This window comes from Typopeltis vanoorti, chromosome 15 (genome assembly GCF_054136105.1).
Source record: "Typopeltis vanoorti isolate ZY-2024b chromosome 15, IOZ_Tvanoo_1.0, whole genome shotgun sequence".
Taxonomy (NCBI): domain Eukaryota; kingdom Metazoa; phylum Arthropoda; class Arachnida; order Uropygi; family Thelyphonidae; genus Typopeltis; species Typopeltis vanoorti.
Window position 1 is genome coordinate 64,269,732 of NC_143563.1, and position 25,341 is coordinate 64,295,072.

Consider the following 25,341-nt stretch of genomic DNA (forward strand, 5'->3'; position numbering starts at 1 on the left):
CATCATAACTTCAACATCTCTAGCCTCATTATTTACCCCGAGCATAATCTCACCAATATAACATGCTGTTGGATATCTTATCATGCTAAAGCGCATAACTTTACACTTAGTAACATTAAACTGATAGCTGTTATCGTTTTCCACCCTTCCAGCCTATTGAAACCATTCTGGAGCATCACTAATTGCCCTGCCTATCTTTGAATCATCATCAAACAATTGAAATTCTTCCGTTAGACCCTTCCCAATATCATTAATATATAGATTAAACAATAATCGTCCAAGAACTGGTTCACGGGGAACACCACTAGTTACCTTAAATCTGGCAGATTCCCCCCCCCCCCGATATACAACTTTCTGATACCTGTCTGTCAATAGTTTATATTCCAATCTTGTATTCTCCAGTTTATGCAATAGCCTTCATGTAATTTCCTACCAAATGCCTTAGCAAAATCCAACCGTATTAACTTCATTTATTCAACTCATCCAAAACAATATTATAAAATAAGAGCAAATTCCTCAGACATAATCCCCATTTAGTAAACCCATGCTGTTTCTTACAAAGTATAGTTTTGTCAACCCATTTCTGTATGCGAGTTTTTACCAACTTCTCTAAAATCTTCACAATCACTCTAGAGATACTGATAGGTCGACATGCCTTTACACCACCCTTGTGGAATGGGATTATCATAGATTCTTTACATTCCTGTTGGCTCTTTCTCGTGCAGAAACACAAATTATCAAGCATGTCAAGAGCCTATTCGGCCGAACGTTCCTTTATTGTACATGCTGATATCCCATCTGTTCCTATTGTAAAATTCTTATCCAGGTTATGTAACACGTCTAGAACCTCCTTTTCATATACCTGTATTTATTCATACAATGTGGCAGTAATACTGTGCACTACTGTGTATATACGTGTATGTTACGAGTATATACACAAAGTTGACAGATCTTGGTGAAGCGAATGCTCACTGTGTGAACAATCGTCTGCTTCTAACACAAGGGTATCATCATCTGCATTCAGTTAAATTATTCTTCCACATTAATTTTCTTTTACTTAGAGCCTCCATAGCTCAGGTGGTATAGACGAAGCCCTTTGGTTGGAAAGACCTGGGTTTGATTCCCGTCCATGACGTGAGGAACCTTTATCTGGTCACTTTCGACTAAAGGTGAGTTAGCCGCTCTCATACGAAGATGGAGGGTTGCCTTTATACTGTTGACTTTTCTTGCCTGTGATTTATATATTTCATAACGCCTTTCACTCTTATTCTCACGATATTCCTTCCATATCATATTCTTATGAATCTCTTGCTCAGTAAAGTTATTTTTTCGAAAACGGGGACACATTCCGATACTAAAATCTTTTCACAGTTTCCCATAACTGTTGATATCCTTCCCATTCAGTAACTGATACTATTGGACCAATGATAATATTCTGAGTTTTTCATAATTTTCAGCTTCGCAGTTCACTATGTAACCTGTCCTGATTAGACTGTCCATACAGTTGACTACTTCCCAGGTTGGTGTAGCATGATCACTGTCACTGACTAGTGGCAAAACAGTCGCATCGTTAAATGACATCTCTTCTGAAGTTACGATCAAATCTAATAGTCTTTGGCCTCGAGACGCTTCTTTCACATACTAGTTGAGAAAGTTTTCTCAGAACAGCTCATTAAATTCTCCTTCATTCTTGTCATGAGTTTTCCCTGCTGCCAATGTTCAGATAAACGTCACCCAGCGCAACCTCACCATATATTTCATGTTGTAAGCTTACACTTCACGATACCTCAAACTCACTGCTGCACGGGACATTATCAACATTATTACTTTCATGAGCTTCTACTCTAACTGGACTTAAGTCATCTGATATTAGCAGTACTCGCCTCCTCTCCTATCTTTTCTGTCAATCCTAAAAATACTACCCTTTACACTCGATTCCAGTTACTACATCTGACTGAGAGCGGGGTTTCACTAATGTCAAAATTTTAGGCCATATGTATTCAAAGTAATAAACTCAAGCACTTTATTTCTAATGCTGTTGGCATCTGTGTATAGACATAACAAGCTACCTCCTCGCTTTTTCGCATATTTACATCTGCAGTCTGCTTGGCAACTTTCTCTTTTTCGTTCATAAACATACTTAAAATGCTCGAACCCAGAAAGGGTAGTCCATCCCTTCGGCAGATTCATAACCATGCTTATTAACATTCGTATAACTATTACGTCTGTACAATTTATCTAAACTTACACACATTCTCAAGGTTCTTTCCAAGATGATCCAGTTTCCCTGACACTCTGCATTAGGTCTCACTAGAATAAACAATTTCTCTAGGCACTTGATGCAAAATCCATTCAAATACAGGCCATCCCTCTTATATAAGTGTTTTCTACCATCATAATATCCACACACACATCCATAAACTTCTACATAGCTTGTGCATTGAATCATTTGCTATCACAGCCCTCCTTCTTAAACACATTACTATCATATCTTGGTAATTAAGTATTTCACTTCCTCATTTCATCCATCAAGCTTTTCATATCCCCTCTCTCTCTCTCTATCTCGTACTACACTATCTACCAATAATTATCCGGACATTTGATACCAGCAGGAATCATTTACAATTGATACCAGCAGGCGAACCCTAATATCGTGTATGGCCAACTTTGGCTTTGACCACCCTCTGCACCCTTCGAGGGAGGCTTTCTACCAATGTGCAGCAGACATCAGGTGGAATTTGTCTAAATTCCTCCATCAAAGCAGCACTGAGTTCAGCAGCAGATCGAAGACGTGTTCTGGACCTCAATCGCCACTCAAATTCGTCCCACAGGTGTTCAATGGGATTGAGGTCAGGACACTGTGCAGGCCAGGGCAGTCGTTTAACACCCATCTCTTCATACCATTCCATAACAGCTAGAGCTTCGTTGCATGGGGCATTGTCGTCTTGATAGTAACACGGGTCTGTTCTGTTCCATAAAAACTCCACAGTGTAGGCAGCACCTGATTATCCAGAACATCAAAGTGCTGAGCTGCCTTCATAGAATCACGGACAACGACCAGTGGTCCCACTCCAAACCAACTGAATGCACCCCACACCATTACTCCTTCACCACCAAACTTTACTGCGGATACAACACACTGTGACAACAAGCGCTCACCAGGCTGCCTCCACACCCACATCCTGTCATCAGACTGGAAACAGGTGAATCTTGATTCATCGCTCCAGAGTACCGTTTTCCAATGGTCAATTGTCCAGTTCACACACTCTTTGCACCAGGCCAGACGAGCCGCCTTTGTTCGTTGTTGTGATGTTCGGCTTGTTTGCCGCTACTCTTCCGTGAAAACTAAGTAAATGGAGTTCTTTTCGTATAGTATTATGGTCACCATGGTGTTACTGGCGCTCTGGAACTCATCACGAATAGTCTCTGCTGATTGTAGCCGGTATTTGCGTACGACCAGTTTTAACACCCTCCTATTTCTGTCAATCGTTTTCGGCGCCCGTCCTCGGTGTTTTCCTGCACTAGTGATGCTAGAACGTATTCACTTTTTGGTCACATCGCCAATCGTTGATTTTGGATGCTCCAGTTGAGCAACAATGGCATGTATGGACATGCCGCTAGTGTGACAGCCTACGATGACACCTCTCTCTCTCTCGAAGTCAGTGAGTTCACGTCGTGTTGCATCACCTGTATTCAACTGCTACGATGAAATACTGCTTCCTACTATCTGTACACCGTTCTTTATGTTATTAACAAACCTAGAATGTTTCATAACTTCGAATAACAGGGGTGTCTGGACAGTTATTGGTAGATAGTGTATATTTATTACTACTTAAATCATTAGTTCCAACAAGTACTACCATCTGTTTTATTTTTCTTTTCTGTTTTTATATTGCACGCATCACATCCTTTATTTTAACTCGATGTAGTAACTCCGTCGTCAAGTGCAAATTTAATTATCGAATGATTACTCTCTGGACTGCACTGTATCATCCGAAGCAGGTTATTTTGGTAATTAATTTCACTTTTAGCCAATATCAAATACTGATCCAGTTTGCCCATAGATTTCGGTATACATCAATAAATCAATCAGACACAATGCGTTGGAAAATCGGCGTTGGTGTTCTGTAACAGTAGCTCTTTTTTCTGTTACAAAAACCGAAAATGAAGTGAATGTTCATCACTTACTTTAAAAGCTTAGCCAGGATCTTGTCTCTAAAAAGAACAGTTAAGCATCGTCAACAACAACGGTGCATCGTTCATAAGCTGTGAGATGCTTTGGAATAGGCAATTGTTGTTCTTGTTTGGAATTAAGGCCGAAGTAACTAACGCTAGAAGGCCTTATCCCTGTTAATTTTGTGTGTGTGTGTGTATGTTCTTTTTGCCAGTTTGCTTGTTTTTGTGGGATGAAAAACCCCAAATGCTGGGAGAAAAAAAAAGGTTCTTTGAGTTCTAAACTGGATTCGAACCCAGGTATTTCCAACCGGGAAAAAAAGCATCGTCCATCCTGACAGAAATGCGGAAGCTCGTAACTCACTCCCACTGTCGGGAAGATGCAATTATTACCACTAAATCGTAAAATGGCTACATTTCCCTACCCAGCTAGAATAAAATATAAAATTCATATTAATAACAACATTTTTGCTTAAAATATCCCCTTACGGCATGGATGTCTGCCGTAAGGGGATAAACAAATCCTATGTTCCCAGAAAAACTATGTTAATGGAATAAAATGTAAAATTATATTTGTAATATTATCGTCTTCATAATCAAATTCATGACACACACACACACACACTTCTCACAATCATGCATATATTCATCTATGAAAATTTAACGGAGGGCATATTTTGTGCAATATATAGTCTCTTAACAAACGTTCCTACAATTTATATCGGTATTCAACCATTCCATAACGCTCCTATTGCTTCCGGTTATTGGTTAGTATTAAGCATAGGCAATTGAAACAACAAAAACCTTAGGGAAGAACTCACTCCGGTTTCCAAGAGGAAAATGCCTGTCAGCGCATAAGACTGACTAACTCACTTTCAGTTTGAAAAACCCTTATATTCTTCGCTTTAGATGGAATCCTAACCTGAGTCTTTCCAGTCAAACGATTGTCATTCTCGGTGTACGCTATGAAGGCAGCAAAGTCTCCTCTACATATGCAGATTACAACAACACTGTGCAAATTGAAACGAATCCTTCTAGTTCAGGATCCCAGTAGTGACGTTCGTTCCTCGATGCCATTCTGGTTATTCTCGGATGCCTCTTCCCCCCCCCCCCATCTCTACTTCCTTTGAACAACATTCCCTGACTCATCTGTAATTCCAAAAATGCACAACAGATATTCCAATCCTATTACCACTCCTTTATATAAACCTAGAACTTCAGCTAGTCGTATTAATTATTTAAAGAAATTTGTTTATTTGTTTGCCATCAATACTAGACATAGAGTTCATTGGAACAAGACAAGAGTCCATCACAAAAGTCGGTTCCTTATGGAATGGCTTTATAAAGAAACATGTAAAACTTTACTTCACTCTCCTAACTTAAACAGATCCAATGATTTACGTCTATCCCCTTTGTGGGAGACAGTACTTTATAAATCAGCTAATTCTTTCCTAACTTTTTTAATTGTATGTGTGTATATATACAGGGTGTCCCAAAATTCACGCAAGATTTAAATTTAGCGCCATTTGTGCGGTAAAGTGTTGCCAACGAGGAAAAAAAAGACAGCGTGACAGCTGACAGTTCAGGGTTATTAAAAATGGAGCGCTACAAAGAACAACGCTTGAATGGATTATGGAACAACAACAAGTGGATGCTTATTTTTCGAACAAAATCATCTTCAGCGATGAGGCTCATTTTCATCTTCATGGCTTCGTTAATCGACAAAATTGTCACATTTGGGGTTCAGAAAATCCACGAGTGATTGTTGAGAAACAAATGCATCCACAACGTGTCACTGTTTGGTGAGGATTTTGGGCTGGAGGCATCATCGGTCCATTCTTCTTCGAAAATGCGGCTGGTAAGGCAATAACAGTTAATGGTGCTCGCTATCGCGACATGATAATCCAGTTTTTGCGCCTAAATTGTAAGATATGGATGTGGACGGCATGTGGTTTCGACAAGACGGTGCCACATGCCATACAGCCCGAGAAACAATTCAATTACTGCATGAGTCATTTCCTGGTCGTGTAATTTCCCGTTTTGGTGATCAGAATTGGCCGCCCAGATCATGTGACTTAACGCCGTTGGACTATTTTCTTTGGGATTTTTTGAAGTCTAAGGTTTATGCCAACAAGCCCACGACTACCCACGCCTTGAAGGAGGAAATTGAGCGCTGCATCAACGAAATTCAGCCACATTTATGCAAAACGGTATGGAAAATTTCGACAAAAGAGTGCGTATGTGCCAGCAAAGCCGTGGAGGCCATTTACCCGATATGCTATTCCATGCATAACCCTATACTGTATACTTTATGAATCAATAAGAAATTACAAATTTTAATTAAAAACCTGTGTTTTCTATCAAAATTACTTCTTGCGTGAATTTTGGGACACCCTGTATATATATATATATATATATATATATATATATATATATATATATATATTTTAATAGTTAGGAAATTTATTGACCTTTTTTAGTTATCTTACATTAGCTACTTAGGTGGCGCCTTTTGGAATTGTCAATTATTGTTTAATTAGCTTTATACATGTACTGAAGATGCCTGTGATACTCAGGCGAAAATTCTACTAATTTTTACGTGAGTTAATTCCGTTATTATAATTTTAATTATTATGTCTACTCACGGTTTTTCCTTACTGAAACAAAATTGTTTAATGTTATGTTTAATTATCTAAAATACAGTAATTAAATTGGAATTCGGAACAGAGAGATATGTTATATTCCTTCTCTTTTACAGCATTAGCATTTTCGTGTATTAGAACCCTTATAATGATCGAAGAATGAATGACAACATTAAAGATATACATATCAAATAAGATAAGGAATACCGATGTTGAATTGCTATTTCCCTTCTCTCTCTTTTCAATTCTCGTTCATTCTTTAATTTACACAGATTTTTAAAAACACATTTTACTTTCCTCTTAATGCATTCCATACTTTATCAAGTGTTGCCCTGCTGCAGAAGTACGCTAAATTTCAGTCAGCCGCCAATAATAATTATTAAATTTAAAGTCTAATTTAGTATTTAATTAATATAAACTACTGTATAATGTTATTAAATTAGGAAAATAAATTCTTATGATTAAGTTTATAAATAAAATTAACATATACTTTATGTGAAGCGTTAAAGAACGGTAGTTTGCCTCTTAACAGTCCACGATCACGTATTGAATAGTCTCAGAATCAAACGCGTTCTTCCTCCTAGGAAAGCCAACCTCACCGTTCCAAGGCTACATAACTATGAAACTAGATATCATAATCGTGACCTTGACTTTAATAAAATAATATATTACTGTACTTTAGTAATAATAATAACAAATAACTTTAATAAAAATTAAGAGTAACACTTACGTTGTTTTGTGCCATCATTTTATTCAACTATCTTTATTTTGGTCAAAACACAAACACTCCATTTTAAACACAATGTATTAACTAGACCGTGAATGAATTAATGGAAACTAACGCTCTCATTCAATAAATAAACAAAACATTCTAACAAAAGTAACAGCGACGAACCGCCCAGAGGCTAATGACTGACTTGCATACTGGGAAATGTGAGTGACGTCACGATCAAAAGAAATTTACCACCGATTGTTTCCCGGATGCCTGAGGGATGATAAATAGGTTAGCTTAACTGCGTATATGCTTTATTTATACAGCAACAGGAAGGATGACAAATATGCAATTGCGGTAAAGGAAACCTAAAATTCATCTCGGAACATATCTAAATTAAAAAAAAAAAAAAAAAATGTAGCCCACTGTAGCTTCGAGAGATGATTCCTGACACTCCATGTAAAATAATAATAATTTTCAGGGAACGGAAATCACATACTTCTTATGTGCAAATTATTATTATTATTATAAAAACCTCCATGGAGTCAAAGACTCGTTATTTTTTTTTTGTTTGTTTCATTTTCAGAATGGTCATATGTAAAAACCCCGATAGTGACAGATCTTATTTAACTATTCATGTGTGAAAAATCAAACGTATTTTCATCGCCATGATTGTGGAGCGACACACCTCCTGTGTGACATTCGACAAGGAAGCGGGAATTTTGAAGTAATGTAGAGAATATTTTTGTTGCATTTTAAATTCATCATTAGCTACCACATACAATGATGGTTATATTGTTATTTTATTTGGGAAAAAAAAAAAAAAACACCCCTCCTTCCCTTCTCTGTGCTAAAGTTAAATGACTAAACATTAACTCATCCCCATTCATTTTCAATGGGATGTACTGATATTTGGTTCATTATTCCACGACTCCTCAATAAGTCGTGTAATAATGAACATATTCCATCAACTACGCACTACACTATCCAAGAGATTTCTGTCGTCGTCATGACGAAATTCGAGAATTAGCCGTTTTCCAATTAAAGGACTGATTCCCCGTACTTCCAACTGCACTACAGAAGAGTTTAACTAAGGCGTCCTGTAAGTCAGGAGGTGTTTATTTTGTGTCGGAAAAAAAAAACGAAAATGTTTTCGTACAAAAAAAAAAACAACAACTTTTTTTTTGTACGAAATAATAAAAAAAAAGAATAAAAAATAATAAAATTGAAGAATAAAAAAAAACTTTTTTTTTATTCTTTCAGTGTTTCATACAAAAACAGACATATTAAAAATATTTAATTTGATTTGTATTTTTAAGATTTTATTTGATACTTTTATATCGGAAAGTTAGCGATTTTTTTCCTTCTCTCATTTTAAACAGACTAAATCTAGAGAAACAGCTGTCTAAATTGAACTTTTTTTTTTACTTAGGAATTTTATAACATTTAATTTTTATGACCGTATCTTATGCTACTTCTTTCAGCCAAAAACTTTATTTATTCACCTTTGCTGTTTACATTATTCAATATTCAAAAAACTCTCCTGTATGCGATTTCTGTGGTAATCCCATACAGGAGAGATTGCTAGCCTTTATAGTACGCTAGCATGGATAAGTGCCAACTTGGGAAGAAGGAAGAAACTTATTAACATTGGATTTGAAACAAATAAACGATTTTTCTTTTTCGTACAATATCATGTAACATCATTTTTAAGAAACAAATAAACATAATTTGACTTGGGAGGTGGCTAAAGGAGTCGAAAAACAGGGTACATGTGGAATTACCGGGAAGGTAAGTATGACAAGCTTAGGTGTGTGTGCTTGGCTCAATGCCATAGCATGTAAAACTGCAAGGGCTGGATGTTGATAGTGCATGGGAGGTGGTTAAGAACTGTTTGCAGGAGGCAATGGTTGACTGTATACCAAGAGTCCGAATAATAAATCAAGTAGGGATTAAATGGATGAATAACACTATTAAGCTTGAGCTGCAAAAAAAGAAACAATTGTGGAGGGAATTTAAGGAGAAGGGTGACCATCAGGCGCAGGAACAGTATAAAGCTCAGGCCGGGATGGTAAGAAGGGTGGTAAGAAAAACAAATGCAGATTACGAAAGCAAATTGGCTACGCAGGCTAAAGAGAATCCCAAACAGTTTTTTCAATATGTTGCAAGTAAAAGGAAAAATGCTCATGGTAGAATGATCTTAAAAAATGCTGAGGGTAGAGAGGTAACCGAATCAGTCGATATTGTGGAATTACTGAGCGAGCACTTTGCAAGAGTATATCATCCAGGTGGTGACTTTGCAGGAATGGAAGAACCAACAGCTTATACTGGAATTGTGATGAATGAAGTAGAGGTAACTAGTCTATTACAGACCCTCAATGTCAATACATCTGTGGGATTGGATGGTATAAGCGGCCAAAGAATTGTCAGTGCCCTTGACCATTTTGTTTAATTTGAGCCTCAGGACTGGGTCAGTCCCAAGGGGGTTGAAAGAGGGGAAAATAGTTCCACTGCACAAAGGTGGTTCCAAGGCTGCTGTTGAAAATTACCGGCCAATCAGCATAACAGGAATCATTATCAAGGTCTTAGAGAAAATAGTCAAGAGGAAAATACAAGATTGGATGGAAGAAAATGGGATACTGTATCGGGGACAGCATGGTTTTGTGAAGGGTAGGTCATGCCTCAGCAACTTGCTCACATATTATAACACAGTGACGGCTGAACTGGATAAGGGTAATGGGTTTACAGTGATTCTACTGGACCTTGCTAAGGCCTTTGACAGGATACCACATGGAATTCTAATCTGTAAATTGCAGCATATGGGAATGGACATAGGGTTGATGAGATGGATAGGAGGGTGGTTGACGGAGAGATACTCAGGAATAGAGTCCACAAGACGGCCTGCGACTAGTGGTGTGCCACAAGGATCTGTTCTTGGACCACTGCTGTTTAATTTGTTCATAAATGATATAGAAAAGGATCTGAGAGGAACAGTTCATTTGTTTGCGGATGATGCAAAGTTGGGTAGGGCAATAGTGAATGCAGATGACGTCAAAATTTTGCAGGATGATTTGGATAGATTGGAGGTCTGGGCTAAGGAGAATGGATGTCAATTTAATGTGGCAAAATGTAAGGTTATGCATTTTGGGGTGAAAAGATTGGCGGCAGTTTACTGCATTGGTGGAACCGTGCTCCAGGAAATTGATGAGGCACGAGATTTAGGAGTGTTGGTGGATAAGGAATTGAAATTTAGGGACACATTGCAAAAGTGGCCAAATCAGCTCATCAAATCACTTGGTTGCTGAAGAATACGTTGACAAGCAGGTTATTGTTCCTCTGTATCGAGCCTTGATAAGACCCCATCTTGACTACTGTGCTCAGATTTGGTCACCTAGGTTTCTTCTTGATGGGGAGGAGGTGGAGAGGATCCAGAGGCGAGTGACCAAGATGATAGCAGGTCTGTGGAATGAACCGTATGATAACAGGTTGAGGATTTGTGGGTTGCAAAAATTGGTTGATAGGCGGAGGAGGGGAGATATGATTGAGACATTCAAATTACTGAAAGGTTTCTATAAAATTAATTCAGAAGATATTTTTGAGAACAGGGCTGGTTGTGGGAGGACTAGGGGACATCCATGGAAACTGGGCAAAAGTGTGGTTAGTAAAGGTGTTAGAGCTGGGTTCTTTACTTTTAGAGTAGTGAATGAGTGGAATGCGCTCCCTGAGTCTGTGGTGGATGCTGTGACAGTGAATGAGTTTAAGGCGAGGTATGATAGATACTGTATGAATGTCGAATAGTTGTGATGAATGATTTGGGGCCTCCCTCGATGAGTCTAATGACTCCCTGGAGTTGTCCGTAATAATAGTAATAATAATTTTTCTTTTTCGTGCCATATCATGTAACATAACTTTTGAGAAATAACTGATGACCAATTGGTTACTGATCGCCATTCTTTATTCTTTATTATTATTATTTTGTTTAAAGTGTGAAATTTTCCAACACATACTTCAAATACTTAGCGCTTTCAAGTAAAAACCACTTCTGGTCCAAGCATGGAAGAAATTTTAAAGCCACTTCAGGCCTGCTATCAGAGTGGTGGGTCTCACATTGGGCGATAATATTCATGTAACGCTTAATGACATTCACAAGCATTTATGTCCGTGGAGATATTTTTAATCTAACAGGCTGAGGGTTCGACTATCAGTTATTAGTCAAGAACAGTTCGTAAAACTGAAGATTGACAGCGATGCGACTTGAACAATAATAAACAATCGCAATAATGATGTTATTAAAAGAAGTGCAGAAGGACTTTCAATGAGATGAATGGATGGATGGTGCGTCTGATCTTCAAAGAATTGACGTCTCCAGAAAGGCATACAACAGGACCATTCTGCATCTGATGATGTCCAATGAGTTGATGAGTGAAAGAAGTGTGTTTTAAGTAAAGGCTTACATTTCAGGCATTTTGTCTCTGAATGTAGTACACACAGAAAAAAAAATAAAAGTCATTATTTTTTCTTTACAACAGATACAATTCGATAAAATGCGTTTTACTGTATTTTTAAATCTGGATTGAAGTATGTGGAAACAACTAAAATTATGGGGCTGGTATATTGATTTTGTGTGTTCTCCTGGCGATTTGACATTTTTCGGAATGAAAATCTAAGCTTCCGGTAGGAAAAACCACCGCGGTCTCAGCTCACCTTATAAAGGTTCCGAGCATCCAGCCGAGATTCGAATCGGTTATTCCAACTGATTTAGTTTGGTTTTGATTTCAATTACGGCAGATACGACTAAGACCAGTATTTTTATTTGATAACTTTATATTTTTGAATTGCATGGCTTCTTCTGGCTGGCTTGCCTTTTTGCAGTAGGAAACAAAGCCGATTTTTTTTTTTCAGAAACCGTCTTCCACCTCGATTATGACGCTGGCTAACCTACCTTTAGATGGAAAAGCCCTTCTCAGGGTTTATCGGAATTCAAATCCAAATCTTTGCAACCGAAAGACAAATGCCGCACATCCTCGCAACTGTACTAGAGAGGAGCAAATGTTATGTGAATAAGCTCACAGCTGTATACAGTATTCGACCACTGTTTAAATATAATTCCCGAGGAAACCATACATTGCCTACTTATAACAATTTCTACTATGGTAACGTTTTCAGTTCAAAAACTCCTTATAACGTAGTTATAAGACTGGAATAACGTCGAAGGATTGTTTTTACGGCCAGATTTTCCTTGTATTAAAAGAAGGAAAATAAATCAAATCGCTTTCATAGCAAGTAATTCCTACCATTTCTCGGAAACTGCATGCAGTTCCTTACAATTTCTCTCTCGTTACACGTATATTGCACTTATAATCACAGACTAGCTTTTCAGAAAAAGTGCTCTTTACACTTGCTGTAACTGTCACCTGGTAGTGGTTTATAAAAAATAAAAATAAATAAAAAAATAAACACTGTTGACTAGAACATCGATTTTCTAAAACAATATTTTAATACACTTAATTTTATAAAATAATAGGGAAAAACTTCTCATTGTTATTTAGCCGACTACTTTCAAAGGCTTTTTTTTTTTTTTTTACCTTTACTGGTAGCTGAAATAGATCATGTTAACTACTTATTTGAACAGTAACGGACCGTTTGGTGAGAAGTCAAATTAGTAATGGACGAGACATACACTTCTGCATTTAATATAATGCCTGACGATATTTCGAATATAGGCATGTGCAATGGGCGACGCAATAACTACGAAACCGTATGTTCATGATTCATTAAATCATATACTCAATGTACCCTTATTCTTCAAATAACTCTCTTCTATCACTGTAAATAGGATCGTAGGGAAAACTACTATAATTATTTTAAACCATAAAAAATAGTTCCCTATCACTTCGTCAGCATTCGTCGCATTAACAAACCTATAGGATGCACATTACCAGTTAAATTTTACCTATTTCTAATGGGGTGATTAATTTCTAATGTAGCTCTGTGGGAATGGTTTGTTTCCATAGAGCTAGGCTGCTGGAGGAAAGATTATTCTAAGTTCGATTATAGTTGCTGAAAGAAGAAAGACTTAGGCAGCCGGTTCTCGAGTTAGTCGATCTTTGGCAGGAGCAAATAGGATTTCGTTTTCTCCCTGAAAAAGTATTAAAAATCCGAAAGCTCGAATAATTTTTAATTCCGCAACTGAAGAAAATCGATCTTAGAACTCAAACTATTTCAGACAATAATATAGTATTAGGGGAATTAATCCTAACACTATATTAGCGTGTTTGGGGAAATTTTGTTTCCTTCTCCATGATTTCTTCTCTCATAAGAGCAGTATTTGTACATTTGTCTAATATGAATGACATCCCATGTTAGAGACTTCGCACATCTAGAATCATTACTTTTTGATCTCTGTCTCAAAATTTCTTTACCTCATTCTGCTGTATTCATTTTCTATCTTATCATTCTCCATATTCAGCTAATCACTCCACCCTGTTTGCATATCGATATCTAAAACTTGATTTTCTGCTGTTCCAATATCCAGATAGAGCATCTTCTATGGGGACTTCAATATATATAAATGAAACTAATGTGATGTCCTGAACTAATATCAGTCATTTCTATTCCATACCTCCATTGACCGAATAACCAATACTTTTTAGTGGAAGGAAGGCCTTCTTCACAACCTAAAATCGTTGGTTTTCGAACGTGTGTTATTCATTGCATTCCAAGCAAAAAATTAATCTTCATTCCAAAAGTGAAAACATTCAAGCTTCATACACTTTCAGATCTCAACAGCTACAAACTAACAAATCTACATCCAACAATGAAAAGGATTAACTAAGGAAATTTTTGCCTTTGCTCAAATGACGATTCTGACTCCTCATCCTTTGACAAGGACACTGTGAAACTTTTCCTCCTACATATCCCACCACACTATGCAGATAATGACATTGCCTCATCATTTCAAAGATAAAGCTGATCAGTGATCATTCTCCTTGAATTCCTGCATAGAATACTAAGGCAAACCGCCACCCATTACTAAGAACAGTCCACTGCATACCGCCTCTGGTCATTCATCAAAAATACAACAGAGAATCTTAAATAGCATGATTACAACATACTGGAAAGGTAACAGGTTCACGTTACAATTCATCAAAACTTCAAGGTCAATCTAGGGCCACCATTATACATTTTCATTGTTTTCGTGACCAATTACCATAATTTATTTAATATTTTGAGTTAAATTTTGAAAAATGCATACAGCACAAGTTTTAAAAAAATGTCCTACATGTTTTCTCTCCTTACTTCTAAGAAGTGCAACTGTATGCCCCTGTATATATTTCTCTTTTTTTTTTTACTTTAAATATATAAATTTAAAGTAATCGATTTTTCAATTTTCATACTAAGCATATTAACTTCGTAATACCTAATCTTTAAATTCACAAGGAATGATTTGAAAATGAAATCCTACTTAATGTTGCTGGAGTTAAAAAAAATAATAATAATTAACTGGCATTATTAAGGGAAAGAAAATTAGGACGCAGCCAGGTAGACTGGTTCATATTGTTCCCTTTCGGATTCACGTGCTCGTATTTAATAAAACACAAGTGTGATAAATATATACTTTGAAAAACGATAGAACTTTTTTTTATTGTTGTTAGGAAACGCATTCTTAGACTCCCCTCCCCCAAGTAAAAGTTAACCAAAAATATAAGCAACTCAAGTAGGCGCATGTTTTGAATTCACCCTTTCTTAAATGAAAATCCATTAAAAACCACGCACTTTCTTTATATAAGATAACACAGCATATTCGTGACCAATATAATCTTCTATTCTCAGTAAAGAAGCTTGTCACTCTAAAAATATAAAAATCCGAGTTCTGGGTGCATCCCTAGTTATGATTTGCTTTTCACTCAGTCAATGATATTTTTAGCAACATAACCACCAAGTAATAACGAAACCTTAGACCGTTTCTGGGATTGTGTTGGTCACTGAAATGTCCTGACATATGTATGGCTTCAGAATCTTCAGATGTAACCTAATCCAAATTTATTATTATGTAGGAAGTATGAGGAACTAATTGAGGGAGGAGTCCCTGGAAGGTATATTTGTAGCTGTTATATCTCTCCTTATAAAACTAGCTTATTGCATTCACTCACTACACGCCATGAAAAGAAACTGCCTACTCGATGTGAGATGCAAAAATTTCCCTGTAACTCTACTGCAAGAATCCTTTACTAACTTGTATGATATAAACACACTTTTAAAATGTGAAGTTCTTCATCTCCATGGAACAACCTAGGTGACATCCGAGTACATTAGTCCAGAGGTGGTTTTATCAAGGCCTTGTAAAGTGAGAGAATAACTTCTCTATTCCTAAAAGGAAAGTGTTCTTTTTAACATTGCAGTAATCCAATATGATGTCAACATGGTGTCAACATGACCCCTAAACTTAAACTCACTGTCCACCATTATCTTTAAGTCTCTAGCTTCATTAACCAATTGCAGCAAATTCTATTTAATATAATGCTCAGCGTGCCATGTCTTCAGCCCAAAATGCATAACCTTGCGCTTGGTCGTAATTAACTGAAACTCACTAGACGTTTTATAGAAGCGTGTGTGGTAGACATAATGATAATTAAAATAAAAGAAGTTCGACAAGTGTAGAAGGAAATTAGAATTTATTTACGATACCTACGAGTATATATTTCACTCATTGTAACATGAGCATCAATTTTAACCAATTCTTTTGCTCTCTCTCTCTCCCTAAATGATACTCATGTTACAGTGAGCGAAATATATAGGAGTTGTAAATAAATCAATTTCCTTTGCATGTGCTAAACCGTGCTTGAAAAGCATCATTAGATTGACACTCATTCACATTTGCCCATAGAATGTCTCTTCAAGGCAGTGAGCAAGAAAGATTCTGTATGAGAAATGTCCTTTATCAACTAACCCTACCCAATTTAGCATTATTTGCATGTAACTGAATGTTTCCCTACAGGCCATCCCTGATATACAAATTAAACAGGAGCTGTCCGAGGGTAGTCACCATTATTTTCTTTCATTCAGCTCCTCCATATATTGTCATTTCTACAACCTAGGTACCCTGTGTGGAATTCTGTTGATCATTACAACTTTAAATTTGAAAAATAAGAACTGTACACTGTAGTCAGTGGCGAACCCATAGGGGGGGAGGCTAGGGGGCCCTGGCCCCCACCAAAGAAAAAGAAAAAAACACTTTTTCTTTTTTCCAAAAATCTTTTCCTAATTAAAATTCATTTTTTTTATTTATGTTGTGTCGTGTCTTCTATTTCTATACTACTTATGAATTAGCGGTCATTGCAGATGCTCAGTCATTGGTCGTATGCGATGCGAAGTGTGTATTCTCAAATCGCCTACTCAACTCGCTCCCCCCCCAAGATTAAATCATGAGTGCGCTACTCAGCAGTGGATACCAGCCCATGTAAATATTGAAAGCAATGAAAGAGCAGCCAGACTAGCCAAAGAAGCAAGATACTTACCTCAAAAAGTACACCCACTATCACTAACTGATGCTAACTCCGTCACTGGTAAAACAAACTATCAAGAAGAAGAACGAAATCAGTGAAATTAATGAAAATAGAGAAATAACCACAATCATCACCAGATTAAGGATGAAATATTTTAACGGCATGAAAATTCAGCCAGACGGTAGTAGGAGCTATGAAACACGCAAGAACTGTCCAGGAGTTGAACTAACACCTGCTCATATCTATTCTTGTCCAACCATTGCTGCTGCTCTACAAAAAATTGACAATAACCCTATAGAAAAGCACTACATCAAAGTTCAACAGATTGCCAAAACAGTTCTACAGATCCAAGGTCATATCTAGAAGCTCTTCAATGGACTAGACAACAACAACAAAATGATCATTTAATAACGCAGGTGTATTTCCTTTAGCACAAATGACACTTCTTGCCATATGTACTTACTAAGGTTATCCTATTATGTTCATTTTTCCTTTTTCTCGCAACAAGAATTCTCTCGTGATTTCCTCTAACTTTTTCAGCTAATTGGTTTTCATAGTCTGATTTAATCTTCTTTACCATGATTATCCGCTCCTGGCACGTTCTTTGTATTGCCGATACGACTGCTTATCATGCTTAGCACGCTTTAGTCATCTATTTCACACCATTGAGATTAATTGTCCTAACTCTGAGAAAGTAGTTACTTATGGCCAGTCGCGTAGCTAGAGCTTTTGTCGCCCGGGGTGATCCCTGAGTTTGCCAGCCCCTCTCAATACGCACCAAAAATATTACAAAAAGTCAAAACGACGTAGGGAAAGAAATTAAAACACTATGTTTATTTTAGTTGTAAGTATAGTTGTTGAAAACTAATTATTAATTAAGTAATAAAATTACCAAGTTAACATAAATAGAAGAATCATCGAAAAATAAAATTGTGTCTCATGTGAAAAGTGCCGCCTGGGGAGGATCGCCCCCTCCGCTAGCTATGCCACTGTTTATGGCTTACCATATAGATTCTCCTACCATGGCAAAGTTGCAAGCTGCCTTCGCAAAAGTGAAATCTCTTTCATCATGCATTGTCACTGCCCAAAATAAAACTGTAATCACTTTCGCTAACTGGATACTAAACAGTTACCTCGTTTGCAGTTATATTCTCAAATATTATCAGACCTAATCTTCTTGGACCACGAGTCACTTCCATGACGTGCAACTTAGAGAAGTTGGGACTCATGAATTCTACAAATTATCTTTCCTTCCTCGTATGCTTTCTCTTCCTTTTAGTCTGTATCTTCAGAGTTACTGATAGCCCTTTCTGTATCAAGGTTGTTCCGAGTCCTCTTCAGTTGACCCTGGTCTATAGCAGCACCCAACTATACAATTAGTCCCACAAACTTCTACTTCACACCAAACATCCTCAAAGCCTTTGTTGAATCACTCACATTATCACAACCATTCATAATCTCAATTCTAGTTGGATGCATTTCATCAATAATCATTAACATTTCTCTCTTATTCTGCCTGTCTTCCCTGAATATCCTAATACCCATTGCATTCTGTCCCTGTCAGGATATCGTCTTCTATCAACCAGATCTCACTAATGCCAATAATTTCTGGTTCATTCGCATTTATTAATACTAAGAATCACTCGAGTTTATTTCTGATACTTGTAGGATTAATGAACATGCATGATAACCAACCAACATGCATGATAAACAACTCTTAACACCTGAACCATTATCACCCATCTTAATAAGTACACTCAAGAACTCATTAATCCCCGTTCCCGCTTACAATTCTTTACTCTAAAGAAACCAAAAACCCTTTAACTAAACTCCACCACCACGCAACAGCGTTCTATTCAGCTTCTCACTACCACTCTCGCTCAGATACAAACCATCCTCAGCAAACAACTATCCCTTACCTTCAAGATCAACATACACAAGGTCTCTCTCTCTCCCTACATATTATTATTATTATTATTATTATTATTACATAGCACATCCAGGGAGTCCAAAGACTCATCGAAGGAGAGCACAACTCTCCGTCTCCACCAACTGCAACTACGTTCAACATCTACACCAGCGCCATCTACCGCAGACCACCACACTAGTATTTCCACAGACAATCACAAACATCCATGCCCACAGCGGGATTCGAACCCGCAGCCTTTTGGCTGGAGAGCGGATACGCTAACCACTCGGCCAACCAGGCCAGCAAAAAATCTAATGCCGAAACCCGGGATCGAAAAATTAAAAATATTAATTTTTAAAAATAAAATTAATAAAAATATCTTCAGTCTAACGCTCTCCCAACTGAGCTATTTCGGCCCGCATATCCTACTATCGTATCATTCAAATTGTGATGCCTTCTCAGATTCCTATAGGCTACATCATAACAGGTCATTATACCTAATAACTCTACCTTTCGCAGTCTCTAATAACATTCTAATTTATAATTTTATTCAGAGATTTTCTGCGTCGATCAATGCACCTTCAATATATATAAGAACAAAAGTACACAGTACCGGTAGTGCGGCAGACGACAGAAATGTTTTGTTATTTTGATAACACATTTCTTTAATTTATTGATTTTAGATCTGGACAAAACTTTCTTTTTCTTGATGGTCAAAAATATTATATAAAACTTCAAACTCACCTTTACTGATAATTAAAAATATTCAAAAATATATAAAAGTGCACAGTACCCTTAATGCGGCAGACGACAGAAATGTTTTGTTTTGATAACGCGTTTCTTTAATTTATTGATTTTAAATATGGACAAAACTTTCTTTTTCTTGATGATCAAAAAATATATAAAAATTCAAACTCACCTTTTACTGATAATTAAAAAATATTATATTAAAATTTCAAACTCACCTTTATTCGGATTCTTCAAAATATATTCGTTTCACATTCTACCAAAGAAACGTTACAATTCAGAGAAGAGAACGATACAAGATAACACTGATAATATTGTAAAACATAAAACATTACTGAATTCGCAAACAGCGTCATTTAAGAGAAACCCATCATTATATTTCTTTTCCCCTTTATATGAGGATCATAAGCTAAATATGTTAACGAATTACGTCACAAAATAACTAGTTTCGTTCTGGAAATCTTATACATCCTCCAGTGAACGCTCATAAGTTACTTGAAATTATTTCTTCTCTAACTTCCTTGTTGCAATAGCCAATCGCAGCCTGTTAGCTGATAACAGTATGCAGTTCACGACCTTTTCTCGATTCTACCCCCCCCCTTCCTTTGTGCTTGTATATATGTCGTGTCTGTCGCACGTTATGATGGCCGACTCGCTGAAGAGTTTTCGCTGAGTAGAGGAAATTCACTACTCACGGAGTCGTCCTTAGTTTTTGTATGCCCCCCCCCACTTCATTTAAAGAGTACCCCATCTCTGAATTTTTATTTATTTAGAGTTGATTTCTTCATAATACATTAATACGTAAAATGTAAATAACACCTTTATTTATTTACTTCTAGTCTTTTAAGTTACATATCGATACGATTATACTGTATTTGACTTTAATCTGCAAAATCATATCCTCCCTCTGCACAGATCTTTGTGTGGAGAGTAGTGGGAAGTGTCATCTCTTGAACACGTGTATGAACTGTTAGCACCACATTTACAATACTTCTCTGTCTCTTTCTTTTAAGTTTATTGTATAAATGCTGTGATTTGCCAATTAATTTTCTCTTCGGAAAATTTGTTGCAAATTACGATGTTATCTCTCTTCATATAAAGAAAGAATTATACACGCAAATATTCACAAATTGCCTTTAAAATTATAATGAAAAAAAAAACGAAGTGAGAACACAGAATTATAAATATAAATATATATATAAAAAAAAACCCGTCGTAGTCGAAAAGTTTCCATTTCTGAAATGCTAAATCAAGTATCCATAATAACTTTGCTAAGTCTCCAAAAGTTAGACAGGGCTAAAACGGTCTCAACTACTTTCTATAGGTGAATAAAAAGACATTATCTGATTTTTAAAACTTATGCTGCGGAAATACATCCTAACAAAACTTAACTAGTATAACTATTAAGATTGTATTTAATTAATATTAATTCAAAGATAAACACACATTTTATAATAAAATAATAATACCACGTTCGATACTAAATATCAATATCTGCAGTGATTTATTCAGAGAAAATAATAAATACATGTTGGCAACACTTGCGCGTCGTCTGAGACGTGCAAGTGTTCTGCTGTCACGTTAGTTTTTTGTTTTGCTTGTATGCTAACCAAGCGTTCTTCAGTTTACACTTGCGGACCGGGGAAAATAGGAGAAATATTTCGCGGACCGGCTAAGACAGAAACATAAACCTATGTAGATAGTATTTTATTTATTAAATCCAGTATTATAAAATTACAATTTTTAGCTAGTGCGACATCTGATGCTGCTTAGAGGTTAGAAAATTTGATATACCTGACTGGAGCGTAGTTTCTGAGAGACGAAGAAATTTTTGGCGGACTGCCAGGAAATTTCCGCGGACCGGCCCGGTACGCAGACCATAGGTTGAAGAACAAGGTGCTAACCGGTGGCTTTGTTATTCAATGCCGGTGGTTTAAATTTCATATTTTTAAAACTTTTAAGTCTATCCTTGCAATGTCAAAGAGGCGAACTGTAGTTTTAATGACGATCTCGAGAAAAATTCAAATTTATTAAACTGGACAAGCTGTGTGTAGTGATGGAACAAAAGTGGTTTTCCATCACTATGCCAACATTGTAATGTCCATTTTCCCGTTGCTCATGGAGGCAGAAGCGGCATCAACCAACATCTACGTAGCCAGAAACATAAGGATGCAGAAAAGTCTCTGGCTTCAGTTAAAAACATCAGCTCGTTTATGGTGAGACGTGATGGTGATAGTGAAAACGATACAAGTGAAGCTCTTGTTGCTTATCATATCATACTGTGCGTCACGGCCAAAGTTTTCGAGAAAACGACTGCTTGTTGACATTGATAAATATAATTTATGAACCAAAATTTTCTTCAGCACATACCAAATCAGAAGCAATAATTACCAATGTTTTATCACCATACTTATTGGGCGAAGTAATAGAGGATTTGAATAAAACAAACAGTATTACAGTCAGTTTAGATGCACCAAACAAAAAATACATCCAACTTTTTCCAGTTATTGTGCGGTACTTTTTGCCAAATTGTGGTGTTCAAGACAAAATTATAGACTTTATTTCCTTGCTTAGTGAAACATTCGACCTACAGTGTGCTATGGTGAAGGAAGCAAGGGACAAATTTGTCTTATCGTCTACCTAAATTTTTCTATTGGTTCTGTCACTGAAGAATAATGGTAAGCTCAATATGTTTATGTAATAAATCTTTTTTATAGTCTTACTTTTTCACAGATACAGAATATTACATATCCCCCCGTCCCGTTTTTGCCATCCCAATGTCACGTTTTTGTCTCAAGGAAATATGGCGGATCGAAATTTGAAATTTAAGGGGCATGTTGTAAAGGTGATTAAGACAACTAAGAGGATTGCTGCAATATTAAGGCGAATATTAATCAGCAGAGATAAAAAATTATAGTGATTCCACTGTATAAGGCCCTGATCAGGCCATATCTGGACTATTGTGCCCAAATCTAGTCAAAGAGGTTTAGAGGGAGAAAGAGTGCAAAGGCGGTTGACAAAAATGATTTCAGGACTGTGGAATGTTAGCTATAAGGATAGATTAAAGCCATATAATCTGCAGAGTTTGATTATAGAAGGCGATTGAGACGGTTAAGCTTTCGAGAGGTATTTACCGGATGGATACGAGAGAGATTTTTCAGATTGTGGAAAATAAGGAATGGACGAGAACTAATGGCCATCCCTGGATTTTTATTTTATTTTATTTTATTTAACGTGGAGAATGGTGAGTGAGTGAGTGGAATGCATTGCTTGAGTATGTTGTTTGAATGCTAAGAGTGTGGATGAGTTTAAGCTTCAGTATGATCGATATGTTACAGGCAGGAGAGATTTTCCGCAAGTGTGTGGACTTTTGCAATATATGTATACTTATTCACACTATAATATAGTATAATATATATTTCTTAGATATTTTTAATTGTTGTAAATGGTATAAATCTCTCTCCCTCGATGAGTCTTTGACTCCAGGAGAGTTGATGTAATAATAATAATAATAATAATATCAGACCACTCTATATCCAATTTATGTTACAAACTGGCCATCCCTGTAATTGACAGTTGTCTGTTTCCAGGGGACAGACACTCATCAGATCATCAGAATTGAAGGGTTTGTAGCATACGTCAGATATTAAGACATGGTCTTTAAATTTATCATTTCCGCTAATAAAATATTAATAGTACAATTCAAAATGAATAAATAAATAGAATCCTCTAATGCATTTTTCATTACCCAAATAGAATAAAATATGCGCATGCGCAGGGCGCGCGCGCACACACGCACACACACACGCGCGCACGCAGCAACCACATAATTTACTTGTATATTTCATGGAAGCATCACTAAAGTCATAGAATAAATAGTTCAAAGCAAATGAACATCAACAGCCAGCAGTTAAGTTGAGGTACACAGAAAGTAGTCTCCCTAATTTAAATTATAAGAATAAAAATCAAAATTTTGAGGCTTGTGCAATTAATATATTTTTTCGCAATGCGAATATTTATTTTCTTTTCAGTGAAAAAAAAAAGTTATTCTTGTTCCAATGCACTGGTATAATTAAATTTTCTATTACACATGCTAAGCCTATGAGTAACTTCAAATCGCAAAAGCAGCATAATAACATGCTATAATCTCGTGTGTGTGTGGGGGGGGGAGTTCAAATTTCTCTTTTCTTCCCTTATTATCTTTTTCTTTAAAAAATTATAATCGTTTGGCTAAGCTGTGAAGTTAAACAAGGAACGGGGTACAAACTACAGCACGCAAAGTTAAATAAAACGAGTGTGTAGAAGCGTCAATTTTTTGGCATCCGAAATATCTTAATAAAAATCCAAAAGCCGCACTAGTTTCTGCAACAGAAGGGTGGTACTTTAGCTATTTTTTACAATATATAATGAACTGACAAAAGTTGTTGACAGCTGTCGACTTATCTTAGTTGTGCGGAGGAGTTGAATAGATCCTGTTCATTTGTGCATAATCACTGTGGTTTAAGCTCAGAAAGTTTAAAAACTACAAAGATAACTCACATATTTCGGGGACTAGCTGAGCTCACTTTACTATTTCATTGTGATATTTTTTCATTTATAATCCACAAAAAAGCAGTGTCAGAAAATTTAAACTTAAAGGTCTAAATTTTGTGACATTTTTTAATACCTTTCCTACCGGAAAGTGAAAACATACAATTTTCACTTCCCGGTAGGAAAGGTATGTAAAAAGTACCATGCTTGAGATCTAAAGCAGAGTTACGGTAACTCGCATTGCACTTCCTACATTTCGTTTCATTTTTTTTTTTTACACATTCACCACCGACAACAAAATTAATATTAACATGTTCAACAATGTTAATTTATATATTACCATCAAGTCTCTATCACTGTTTTCCTTAAATGCCACATGAACTACGCATATTATATCTGGTATACAAAATTTATCAGTAATAATAACAGTTAATATCCATAATTCACCTTTACTAAATAATTACTAATTAAGTAGTAAATTAATAAATAATTAACTCACAGTAAATCACAATAATAGCAGTAATTGTCGACAATAATACTACTATCCATCAGCAGACTAGGAGATAATTATAATAATCCTGCTCACTCGGACACGATTTAAACATTAATTCACAAATTTTACATTTCATACTTTGATTTCTTCATCGCATGGAGCGCCTCTGTAGGCAATTTTAATAACGACAGTACATGATGTAGATTTTTTTTTTTTTTTAATTCTAGGAGAGTTATCCAATCTCAAAAGAAGGTAGTAAAGATTTTATTATTATTACTATTATTATGTGACATCTCCAAGGATCCATCATGGAAGAGCACTCAACTATACTTCCATTGACATATCTCACAGTCAGCGCCGGCTCGAGCAAATTTTTGAGTGTGGGCAAGATTTTTTTTCCCGCTCTTAGGTCGAAATTGTGAATTAACAGTTTTAATTATTGAAAAAAAAAAAAAAAAGAACCTTTCTAGCCTTAATTTCGGCAAAAGACAAAGACTTTACTACTTCTTTTAGATCTAATGTCTCGGCTATGTCACTTTCAATAGATAAAGTGGTTAAGCCATCTAATCTCTCTCTCTTGGGACATTGTGGACCTCAAATGATTTTTAATAAGTCTTAATTTAGAAAAA

The 25,341-nt window shown here is 36.3% G+C and overlaps 1 protein-coding gene across 6 annotated transcripts in view; it reads right to left on the bottom strand.

Moving 5' to 3' along the window:
• Positions 1-24,830, bottom strand: part of LOC150098822 (myeloid differentiation primary response protein MyD88-like) — a 118,486-nt gene extending 93,656 nt beyond the window's left edge. Inside the window, exons 1-2 of one of the 6 annotated variants that reach the window (XM_090405691.1) lie at positions 24,719-24,797; positions 19,908-19,945 (exon numbers count right to left, since the gene is read on the bottom strand). The gene's annotated coding sequence lies outside the window, so the exon portion shown is untranslated. Of the gene's footprint in view, positions 1-7,545; positions 7,721-19,907; positions 20,236-21,483; positions 22,361-24,718 lie in introns of those variants that run through there. The other 5 variants (XM_090405690.1, XM_090405693.1, XM_090405694.1 and 2 more) reach the window with 5 other exon arrangements.
• Between the last annotated feature and the right edge of the window lie 511 nt (positions 24,831-25,341).